Below are 12,524 nucleotides of genomic sequence, written 5' to 3' on the forward strand. Positions count from 1 at the left end.
GCCCTTTGGCTAGGGAAGGGGAAGGTGCCTGGCAGGAATGGCAGTGGAGGGCCCTTGGGCCATGTGTTCCAGCCCTGGCAGGGGTGGGGGAGTGGCAAGGGGAGAAAAGTGCTGCAGTTCGCTGGTCCATCCAGAAAAAGGAAAGAAAAGACCATGAAGACCAAGGCTGACATTCCCAATCCCCAGGAGCAATGGGGATGCTCAGAAGTCCCAGGATGAGAAGGCTTAGAAATGACAGTGAAAGGTTTTGAGTCCTCATTTCACTCACCGCTTCTTGAGCCCCTACGGAGAGCCAGCTCTGCTGTAGAGACCCCTACCCAGGCAGCGCTGAAGGCAGACACCCAGAGAAAACAGCAAACTGGGTCTATGGCGGGGAGCTGGGTGGGGGCGGGCAACAAACAGCCTTCGGAGCTGACAGTATTCCGGGCTGAAGGGTCCCGAGTAGACGCTGACCCATGCATTTATTCTCTCTGAACAGGTGATCATTATTAACAAACAGATGTTCGGTATGTTCTCATAACACAAACTATGCCAAGTAGGCAGCTGGTGCCTGCTTACCACTGATCCCAGACAAACCAAAAAGTATTCTCCACGAGGGAGCCACGGGGGCAGGGTTTGATATCTTAAAAATTGTTTTGACTGGTGTATGGTGTATGATGTTTATTCATTGTCCTGCCACTTTGGCATGCCCCAAGTAGTTTTCTATGGGGGGCGGGGTGGCATGGCTAGGTTTTCCTAGCCATCGTTCTTCCTAGAAAACAATATATTTTATCATACACTCAGCATTTCTCAATATTCATAAACTTAACATTTCTCAACGTCAGTATTCATAAACTTAACATTTCCTCAACAAGTCCCCATGTTTCGTGCCAAAAATGTTGCAAGACTATTTCTTAGATCAGCTTACGACATGTTCACTGCCACACAGCTGCAAATGGTGCAATCTTCTGTGGCTTTACCCCAGTGTGCACTCCTCCTATTGCAAAGGCCAGATGGAGTTTTTACCAGGAAGCCCTTCCTACCTGTCTTTCTATATCTTCCAAGGCAATCCACACCTTTGCTGACAGTGTAGGTTTGATCCAGCCCTCCTGTTTGCCATCTCAGAGAAGGCTGCAAGGGGCAAGCCCAGGGAATTAAAGATAAGAGTCCCAGATTCACCCCCAGCAGAGGCACCAGCTCCTTCCAACCCTGCTCCTCTGAGTCCATCCTGACCTCCCTATCCAGCTTCAGCCTCTCATTTTTCCCCTCCAAGAAATCCTCATTCTAAACCAGCCCCAGTCTCACTCTTGCCCTTGCAACAGGTGCCCCGTGAATTTGGGCCAAGTAAAGTCCAGGTCCCCTTCTCCCTATAAGACTTAAAGGGGATTTTGGAAAATTTTCAGATGACCCTGATAGATATATAGAGGCTTTCCAGAATTTTACCAAAATATTTGAATCAGACCCTGACAGACACTGAGTAGCAGGCCACTCTGCAAGCAGCAGAGTGATTTGGGGATGAGCTTTGTATCCCATATAGCGTCAGGAAAAGGAGTGAACATTATCCAACTGGAAGAGAGGAAGTACCAGCAAATGACCCCAAATTGAATCCCAGTGATGAAATGAGAAACTGGAAGAGGAGACACTTTCAGGTGTGCATAATGGAGGGCTTATGTAGAACTAGGATGAGCCTCTCAATTATACTGAGTTGTCCATGATTGACCAAGGATTTAATAAAAATCCCACTGCCTTTCTGGAAAGGCTAAGAGAGGCCTTGGTAAACACACCTCTCTGTCTCCTGACTCAATGGAGAGACAGCTAATGCCAAAGGATAAATTTATTACTCAGGCATCTCCTGACACCAGGAGAAAGCTAAAACACCCTAGGACCAGATAATACTTCAGAGAGCCTCCTGAAAGTAGCCACCTCATTTTTTCTTATAATAGAAATAAGGAGGCCAAGAAGAGAGAGAGGAAAGACAGGAAAGAGATAGAGGCCTTAATGGCCACCAGGAATGCCCACAAAACCCAGAATTCCCAGGTTACATCTGCCAACTGCTAAAGATATGGCAAGAAAAGTTCTCTCACTTCTTAAGTTTAGCCACTCCTATACAAGGTCTAATTTCTTTCACCAGGGTGAAACAGCTCAAGGTATAAGGTGGTTGTTAGTGTATTTTACTTCTTGTCTGTAATCACTGGTACTAAATTCTTTTCTTGTATAATATGCATATTTAACCCATACATATTTAACCTTATGAAACTTCTTTTTTTTTCTTTCTCACCTAGAAGCCATCTAACTCCAGTCAGGCAACTGGAGCCTGAGACAATGGTTCCCCTTTGCCAGTAACACTTACATAGACCTCTGGAAAGAATATGACTGCTGTTCTCCCAAAAACAATGTGCACTGGCAGCAGTAAGTAGCTGATAGCGGTTCTCATCCATATTCTAAGGGCAGTTAGATGTACCTCTTCACAAGGTGAAAATGATATGGGAGAGTGGCAGGGAAGTACTGGTAGAGAAGGGCAGGGTCCTTGGTGAGGACTCCACCCCGGAGACTGTCTAAAGACCTAAGTGAAGATAGCACTTCTGTTTTCATGCTCAAATGTTGCATTTTCAAAGACCACTTTGGCCCACCACATTCCCCTCCAACCTGTGTGCATATAATTCTGAGACCCTAGCTGGCACATACACAAGTGGCTGGACATTGAGAGGATCAGGGGAACAGAAGAGCACACTGACAAACATCAGCAGATGCCAGCAGGCCAGCAATGGTGGGACAATGTTGAATTCAGTTGGGGGCAGTTGGAGGTTGACTCCAGAGGAAAACCACCTTCCCACTCCATCCCCCTTCTTGCTCCGCATCCAAGAGGTACTTCCTCCACTCAAAACTTTGCACTCATTCTCAGGGCCCACATATAATATGGTTTTTCTAGCACATTAGGGCAAGAACACAGAATACTGAAAGTCCTCAGTACTTACAGTAAGGCAGAGGGTCTAATTAAGCTAATTAACACAAGCTGCCTGCGGATGGCAAAATTGCAAGAGCACACTATAATACATACTCACTGAGGCTTCAGATGCTGTAAACACCAAACCCTAGACACTGCTATGGGGTTGGATCTCAAAAATGATCCCCATGACCTGCTCATCTGTATGCTCCCCTTAGGGTTTCAGCAGTGGGGCACCAAAGAAGTGAGCCATACCCGTCACATGCCCTGTGAGGGTAGTAAGAAAATTTTTCCTGTTATACAATGACTAGAAAATTGTAAAGCCACAGGTGAAACCCAAGTCTATCTGGCACCATAGCTAGAGCTTTTTCTTCCTTACCACCTGAAATTCTACAAAGTTAAGTTGAAATAGGTTGGTTCTTTTTTTTTTTTGTTGAGACAAGGTCTCACTAGGTCACCAATAACCGACTGCAGTGACATGATCTTGGATCACTAAAACTTCTGCCTCCCTGGAGGCACCCTCCCACCTCTGCCTCTTAAGATGCTGGGACTACAGGCATGCACCACCATGCCTGGCTGATATTTGTATTTTTAGTAGAGACAGGGTTTCACCATGTTGGCCAGGCTGGTCTCAAACTCCTGACCTCAAGTGATCTGGCTCTCTTGGCCTCCCAAAGGGCTGAGATTACAGGCATGAGCCTTAGCATGCAGCCCAGAGGTATTATTTCTTATGATTAATCATTTTCATTTTCCCTCTAATGTCTTATATTGTGTTTGATTCTATATCTAGCTATTAATCTTCTGCCAAAAACCATTAGTACCCCAGGAATATTCTGAAAATAAACCAATAAGTAATTGCAGAGCACATTAGCAGTCTAGATACAGCCAAAAAATGACCCTACACACCTATAGAATATATATGATGCTAAAGCTTCTATTATAAGGCAAATCAACTTACACCCAGTTTTTCCAACATGGATGGAGCTGGAGTTTGTTATCCTTCATGTATAAACAAAGGAGTAGAAAACCAAATACCACATGTTCTCACATAAAAGAGGGAGCCAAACAGTGGTACACATGGACACAAAGAAGGAAACAGTAGACACCGGGGCCTACTTGAGGGTGGAGTTTGGGAGGAGGGTGTAAGGGTAGCAGAGAGAAAGGAGAAAAGTCCCAAAGTCAGGCAAGCATGTTTTATTAACCTGCCGGGCTGCCCTAAAATAGTCAGAAGAGGCATCCCCGAACTTATGAAATGAGGGGTTTTTACGGGGTGAGAGGTGCATAAGGGAGGTTCAGGACTGAGACAATCTATCAGTTTCTAATAGGCACAGAGATAGTTTGTTAATGTGTGACAGACTTACAATACATCATCCTGTGACTTATATGGTAGCAGTTTTTTTTTTTAAGCTGGGATTTTACAGGTATGTGTCAAACAGAAATTTACAAGTATGGATAACAAACATTTGTTTTTCCTGTCCTCCCCCAAGCTGCCCGGATGGCTGTAATCAGGCCTTGCTTAATTGTAGCACGTCTGACAGCCTTGATGTGGTGCCTAGGTGGGAGTTCAGAAATGCAGCTACAGAGCAATCAGAGTGAGGGGAAGGGGTCAGCTTGGGTGGAGGGGGATTTCTGAAGCAGCTTGTCCCTAACAGAGGGTGAGGATTGAAAAACTACCTATTGGGTACTGTGTTCATTATCTGAGTGATGAAATAATCTGTATACCAAATTCCAATGACACACAATTTACCCATGTAACAAACTTGCACATGTAACCCCCTGAAACTTAAATAAATGTTGGAAGAAAAAAAATAAAGAATTTGGAAAGGCAAAAAAATGGTTATATAAGTGAGAGTATAAATTAATAAACTGATAGAACTCTATTGAGCCCTTTCTATGTCCAAATAGCAGTTTCTGGTATTTCCGGTACTGGGTGAGGTAGAATTTGAAAAGCATTTTAAAATTATAAATTTACTGAAATTTTAAACTCAAAATGCTTACACTCAAGTTGTTGAGATAGTAACTCTTCAATGCTATAACTTTTAGAGGAGGGGCTATGCTTATGCTAATTACCTTCCTCAATTGTTTTCTCTTCCTATCAACACATTACTTATTCTAACCAACTTATTTATTCTAAACAGCATCTAATATGTGTAAGGCTGGTTGCCTCGCCGGGAGTCAAATGGACACATCCATCCCTCTCCGTGCCTGACAACTATGTCATCACTCAAGCTCCTTATCTGGCCTTGCAGCATGGCTTCCCCGCACTCGCCTCTGCATATCATACCTAAGGCCACACTCAACATTAAACTATGCATCCCCCAGCCCACTGTTGAAAAACCTACAAAAGAATTTTTTAAAAGAAGCCCCAACCAAAACCTTGCCTGGTAGCAGTCTGCCCTGTACACCCCCAGAAAGCCCACTTACCCAAGGTCCCGCCCGCCTACCGATGACAGTTAGCTGCAGGCACTCCTGCCTCTCAATAGCCAATGAAATTGCCTTCACTGTTTCCCCTATAGCCAATCAAGGCCCACTTACCCAAAGTCCCGCCCACCTACCAATGACAGCTAGTTCCAGGCACTACCTGCCTCTCAACAGCCAATGAAATTGCCTTCACTGGTTCCCCTATAGCCAATCAAGGCCCACTTACCCGAAGTTCTGCCCACCTACCAGTGACAGCTAGCTTTAGGCACTTCCTGCCTCTCAACAGCCAATGAAATTGCCTTCACCTTGTTGCCCCTATAGCCAATCAAGGCCCACTTACCCAAAGTCCCGCCCACCTACCAATGACAGCTAGTTCCAGGCACTTCCTGCCTCTCAACAGCCAATGAAATTGCCTTCACTGGTTCCCCTATAGCCAATCAAGGCCCACTTACCCGAAGTTCTGCCCACCTACCAGTGACAGCTAGCTTTAGGCACTTCCTGCCTCTCAACAGCCAATGAAATTGCCTTCACCTTGTTTCCCCTATAGCCAATCAAGGCCCACTTACCCAAAGTCCCGCCCACCTACCAATGACAGCTAGTTCCAGGCACTTCCTGCCTCTCAACAGCCAATGAAATTGCCTTCACTGGTTCCCCTATAGCCAATCAAGGCCCACTTACCCAAAGTTCTGCCCACCTACCAGTGACAGCTAGCTTTAGGCACTTCCTGCCTCTCAACAGCCAATGAAATTGCCTTCACCTTGTTGCCCCTATAGCCAATCAAGGCCCACTTACCCAAAGTCCCGCCCACCTACCAATGACAGCTAGTTCCAGGCACTTCCTGCCTCTCAACAGCCAATGAAATTGCCTTCACTGGTTCCCCTATAGCCAATCAAGGCCCACTTACCCGAAGTTCTGCCCACCTACCAGTGACAGCTAGCTTTAGGCACTTCCTGCCTCTCAACAGCCAATGAAATTGCCTTCACCTTGTTTCCCCTATAGCCAATCAAGGCCCACTTACCCAAAGTCCCGCCCACCTACCAATGACAGCTAGTTCCAGGCACTTCCTGCCTCTCAACAGCCAATGAAATTGCCTTCACTGGTTCCCCTATAGCCAATCAAGGCCCACTTACCCAAAGTTCTGCCCACCTACCAGTGACAGCTAGCTTTAGGCACTTCCTGCCTCTCAACAGCCAATGAAATTGCCTTCACCTTGTTGCCCCTATAGCCCATCAAGGCCCACTTACCCAAAGTCCCACCCACCTACCAATGACAGCTAGCTCCAGGCACTTCCTGCCTCTCAAGAGCCAATGAAACTGCCTTCCCTTTGTTTCCGCAATAGCCAATCAATTGCCTTCCCTCCCCATAAAACCCCACACCCTAAACAGCGGGGTGACTTCTTTGGCCCCTTCCTGGACCACAGAACCTCCCCAGGAGCTGAATAAATTAGCTTCTCATTTTCTTATACTTATCTCAGTTTCCTCATTTTACCTTGGCAATAAACCTTACAATATGAAGAATAAATTCAGCCTTGAACTATGGCAAGAGAAAATTACATCTTTTTCTGTGCCAGTTGTTACACATTTGTCCTATTATTTTATACTTATCTACTTAATTATCCCCAAATCTGTAAAGACTACGAAGGCATAAACTCAGTGTTAGTGTCATCATTGGATACTTACACAATGCAAAAAAGCAGCTGATCAGTAACTAAGTGCTAAATAAATATATGAATATAATTTTAATCACTTTCTTATTTTAATTATATTTTTTGTGTGCATATGCTAATGAGAAAATAATTTTGTATTATTCTTAAAGGAGAAGCCTATGTTTTACATATCTCTGTACCCCTTACATGCTTTTACAGTAATTTTCACATAGTAGATTCTTAACGTATTTTTCCCAATCTTTAAAATATATTTTTAAAATTGATTTATTTTACTTTAGGTGCATACTATAATACTATATCTGGCATTTCTCCCCATGTTATCCCTCCCCACCCTCCTATCCCTCCCTATCCCCCATCATCTCTTCCCTACCCCCGACAACTGTCCCCTCTGTGTGATGCTCTTCTCCCTGAGTCCATGTTCTCTCGTTCAACACCCACCTATGAGTGAGAACATATGGTGCTTGGCTTTCTGTTCTTGGGTCAGTTTGCTGAGAATGATGGTTTCCAGATTCATCCAAGTCCCTGCAAAGGACACAAACTCATTTCTAATGGCTGCATAGTATTCCATGGTGTATATGTAGCACATTTTCTTTGTCCAGTCTATCATTGATGGGCATTTGGGTTGGTTCTAACTCTTTGCTATTGTACACAGGGCTGCAATGAACATACATGTGCATGTGTCTTTATAGTAGAACAATTTATAGTTCTTTGGATATATACCCAATAGTGGGATTGCTGGGTCAAATGGAATTTCTATTTCCAGATCCTTGAGAAATCATCACACTGTTTTCCACAATGGTTGAACTAATTTACATTCCCACCAACTGTGTGAGAGTGTTCCTATTTCTCCACATTCTCTCCAGCATCTGTTATCTCCCGATTTTTTTTTTTTTTTTTTGAGACAGAGTTTCGCTCTTGTTACCCAGGCTGGAGTGCAATGACACAATCGCAGCTCACCGCAACCTCCACCTCCTGGGTTTAGGCAATTCTCCTGCCTCAGCCTCCCGAGTAGCTGGGATTACAGGCTCGCGTCACCATGCCCAGCTAATTTTTTGTATTTTTAGTAGAGATGGAGTTTCACCATTTGACCGGGATGATCTTGATCTCTTTACCTCGGAATCCAGCCGCCTCAGCCTCCCAAAGTGCTGGGATTACAGGTGGGAGCCACCGCGCCCGGCCTTTTTTTTTTCTTTTTCTTTTTCTTTTTTGTTTATTGAGACAGAGTTTCGCTCTTGTTACCCAGGCTGGAGTGCAATGGTGCGATCTCAGCTCACTGCAACCTCCGCCTCCTGGGTTCAGGCAATTCTCCTGCCTCAGCCTCCTGAGTAGCTGGGATTACAGGCATGTGCCAACATACCCAGCTACTTTTTTGTATTTTTAGTAGAGACGGGGTTTCACCCTGTTGACCAGGATGGTCTCGATCTCTTGACCTTGTGGTCCACCTGCCTCGGCCTCCCAAAGTGCTGGGATTACAGGTGTGAGCCACCATGCCTGGCCCCCGATTTTTTAATGATCACCATTCTAACTGGCGTGAGATGATATCTCAGTGTGGTTTTGATTTGCATTTGTCTAATGACCAGTGATGGTGAGCATTTTTTCATATGTTTGTTGGCCTCATATATGTTCTCTTTTGAAAAGTGTCTGTTCATATTCTTTGCCCACTTTTGAATGGGGTTGTTTGTTTTTCTCTTGTATATCTGTTTTAGTTCTTTGTAGATTCTGGATATTAGCCCTTTTTCAGATGGGTGGATTGCAAAAATTTTTTCCCATTCTGTTGGTTGCCGATTCACTCTAATGATGGTTTCTTTTGCTGTACAGAAGCTCTGGAGTTTAATTAGATCCCATTTGTCTATCCTGGCTTTTATTGCCATTGATTTTGGTGTTTTAGTCATGAAGTCCTTGCCTATGCCTATGTCCTGGATGGTTTTGCCTACATTTTATTCTAGTGTTTTTATGGTGTTAGGTTTTATGTTTAAATCTTTGATCCATCTGGAGTTAATTTTAGGGTAAGGTGACAGATAGGGGTCCAGTTTCTGTATTCTGCACATTGCTAGCCAGTTTTCCCAACACTGTTTATTAAACATGGAATCCTTTCCCTATTGCTTGTTTTTGCTTGGTTTGTCAAAGATCAGATGGTTGTAAATGTGTGGTGTTTCTTTTGGGGTCTCTATTCTGTTCCAGTGGTCTATGTCTCTGTTTTGGTACCAGTGCCATGCTGTTTTGATTACTGTAGCCTTCTAGTATAGTTTGAAGTCTGGCAGTGTGATGCCTCCAGCTTTGTTCTTTTTGCTTAGCTATGCAGGGTCCCTTGTGATTGCATATGAAGTTTAAAGTGATTTTTTCCAGTTCTGTGAAGAAGGTCATTGGTAGCTTGATGGGGATAGCACTGAATCTATAGATTACTTTGGGCAGTATGGCCATTTTCACGATATTGATTCTGACCCTACCCATGAGCATGGAATGTTTCTCCATCTGTTTGTGTCCTCTCTTATTTCATTGAGCAATGATTTGTAGTTCTCCTTGAAGAGGTCCTTTACATCCTTTGTTAGTTGTATTCCTAGGTATTTTATTCTCTTTGTAGAAATTGTGACTAGGTGTTCGCTCTTGACTGGCTCTCTGTTTGTCTGTTATAAGTATATAGGGATGCTTGTGATTTTTGCACATTGATTTTGTATCCTGAGACTTTGCTGAAGTTGCTTATCAGTTTGAGAAGATTTTGGGCTGAGACATTGGGGTCTTCTAGATATAGAATCATGTCATCTGCAAATAGAGACAGTTTCACTTCCTCCTTTCCTAATTGAATACCCTTTATTTGTTTTTCTTGCCTGCTTGCTCTGGCTAGAACTTCCAATACTATGTTGAACAGGAGTGGTGAGAGAGGGCATCCTTGTCTAGTGCAATTTTTTTTTTATAATGAGGGATACTTGCACAGTGAATTTAGATAGGACTCTTTCTAAATTAGAAAAATAATAAAATAAAAAGCATAGGCATTTGCTGACACATACCTGCCTTCTCAATTAACAACATTTCTTTTGGAGTTTACAATAATATTTCCAAACTAATACAGTTTTAACATAATGAAGTGACCCAGTTTCTAACATTCAGTGCCTAAGGTAATGTTATAGTCCATTTTATGCTACTATAGTGGAATACCATGGACTGGTTAATTGATAATAAACAGAAATTTATTTGACTCACAAAAAAGTATTGTCTTTTCAACAAATGGTTTCTGGACAACTGTATACTCACATACAGAAAATGAGTTCTAAATCTACTACACAATATATAAAATTTAATTCAAACAGGAGCAAATATTCACATGTAAGAGTTAAACTACAAAACTGTTTAAAAGACAGGCACAAATCTTCATGATCCTGGATTTGGCAATGCTTTTCAAAATATAATGCCAAAAGCATAAGTAACCAGGAAAAAAATAAATAAATTTTATTTCATCAAAATTAAAATATATTGTGTTTCAAAGGGCATTATCAAAAGTAAAAAGACAACCTACTGAATGGGTAAAGATGTTTACTTATGATATATAAGAGTCTAGTATTCAGAGCATATAAAAAACTTTTGGAATTCAATAATGAAAAGACAAAGGATTCAGCATAGAATTTTAAAAGACATTTCTTGAGTTAATTTTTGTATATGGTATAAGGAAGGGGTCCAATTTCTCAAGATTAATTAAAAACTTTAAATGTAAAACCTAAAATTATAAATGCCATATAGCTTTTCCTCATATGATTGTTGGCCACATTTATGTCTTCTTTATAAAGACATATGGAAGTGTATGTTTACTGCAGCACTATTCATAATAGTAAAGACATGAAATCAACCTAAATGCCCATCAATGATAGACTGGATAAAGAAAATGTAGTACACATACACCATGGAATACTATGCAGCCATAGAAATGAACAAAATCATGTCCTTTGCAGGGATGTGGGTGGAGCTGGAGGCCATTAGCCTTAGCAAACTTACAGAGAAACAGAAAACCAAATACTGTATGTTCTTACTCATAAGTGGGAGCTAAATGATGAGAACACATGGACACATAGAGGGGAACGATGCACATTAGAAGGGAGGAAGGAGAGGATCAGAAAAAAATAACTAATGGACACTTGGCTTAATATCTGGATAATTAAATAATTTGTACTCCAATAACACAAGTTTACCTATATAACAACCTCTACTTGTACCCTTAAATTTAAAATAAAAGTTAAAAAAATACATTTCTCTAAAGCAGATACACAAATGGCCAATATACACATGAAAGAATGCTCATTAGTCATCAGATGTATGCAAATTAAATGCACAGTGGGATACCACTTCACACACAGTAGGATTGTCTGTCAAAAAACCTGACAATAACAAATGTTGGCAAGAATGTGGAGAAATTAAAACCACATCCTTTTTTAACAAAAAAATTATTATTACACTTTAAGTTCTGAGATATATAGGCAGATGTGCAGGTTTGTTACATAGGGATACATGTGCCATGGTGGTTTGCTGCACCCATCAGCCCATCATCTCCATTATGTATTTCTCCTAATGCTATCCTTCCCCTAGCCCACCACCCCTTGACACACCCTGGCATATAATCTTCCCTTCCCTGTCTCCCTGTGTTCTCATTGTTTGACTCCCACTTATGAGTAAGAACATGTCGTGTTTGGTTTTCTGTTCCTATGTTAGTTTGCTGATAATGATGGTTTCCAGCTTCATCTATGTCCCTGCAAAGGACATGAACTCATCCTTTTTTATGGCTACATGGTATTCCATGGTTTATATGTGCCCCGTTTTCTTTATCCAGTCTATCATTAATGGGCATTCAGCTTGGTTCCAATTCTTTGCTATTGTGAGCAGTGCTGCAATAAACATACATGTGCATGTTTATTTATAATAGAATGATTTATAATCCTTTGGGTATATATCCAGTAATGAGATTGCTGGATCAAATGGTATTTCTGGTTCTAGATACCTGAGGAATTGCCACACTGTCTTCCACAATGGTTGAACTAATTTACACTCCTACCAACAGTGTAAAAACATTCCTGTTTATCCACATCTTGTTGTCTCCTGACTTTTTAATGATTGCCATTCTAACTGGTATGAGATGGTATCTGACTGTGGTTTTGATTTGCATTTCTCTAATGACCAGTGATGATGAGCTTTTTTTTCATATGTTTGTTGGCCACATAAATGTCTTCTTTTGAGAAGTGTCTGTTCATATCCTTCACCTACTTTTTGATGGGGTTGTTTGTTCTTTCCTTGTAAATTAGTTTAAGTTCCTGATAGATTCTGGATATTAGCCTTTTGTTAGATGGATAGTTTGTAAAAATTTTCTCCTATTTTGTAGGTTGTCTGTTCACTCTAATGATACACTTACATTTTCAATTATCTTGGGTATATACCTAGGAGAGAAATTGCTGGGTTACATGGTAACTCTGTTTAAAGTTTGAGGAGCTGCCAGACTGTTTTTCAAAGTATCTAAACGTTTTTACATTTACACAA

At 41.9% G+C, this 12,524-nt stretch overlaps 1 pseudogene; it reads left to right on the forward strand.

The window, feature by feature from the left end:
• Positions 1-231: 231 nt before the first annotated feature.
• The window catches only part of LOC100410201 (sodium- and chloride-dependent neutral and basic amino acid transporter B(0+)-like), a 28,766-nt pseudogene continuing 16,473 nt past the window's right edge, over positions 232-12,524 (forward strand).

This window comes from Callithrix jacchus, chromosome X, assembly GCF_049354715.1.
Source record: "Callithrix jacchus isolate 240 chromosome X, calJac240_pri, whole genome shotgun sequence".
Lineage (NCBI taxonomy): Eukaryota > Metazoa > Chordata > Mammalia > Primates > Cebidae > Callithrix > Callithrix jacchus.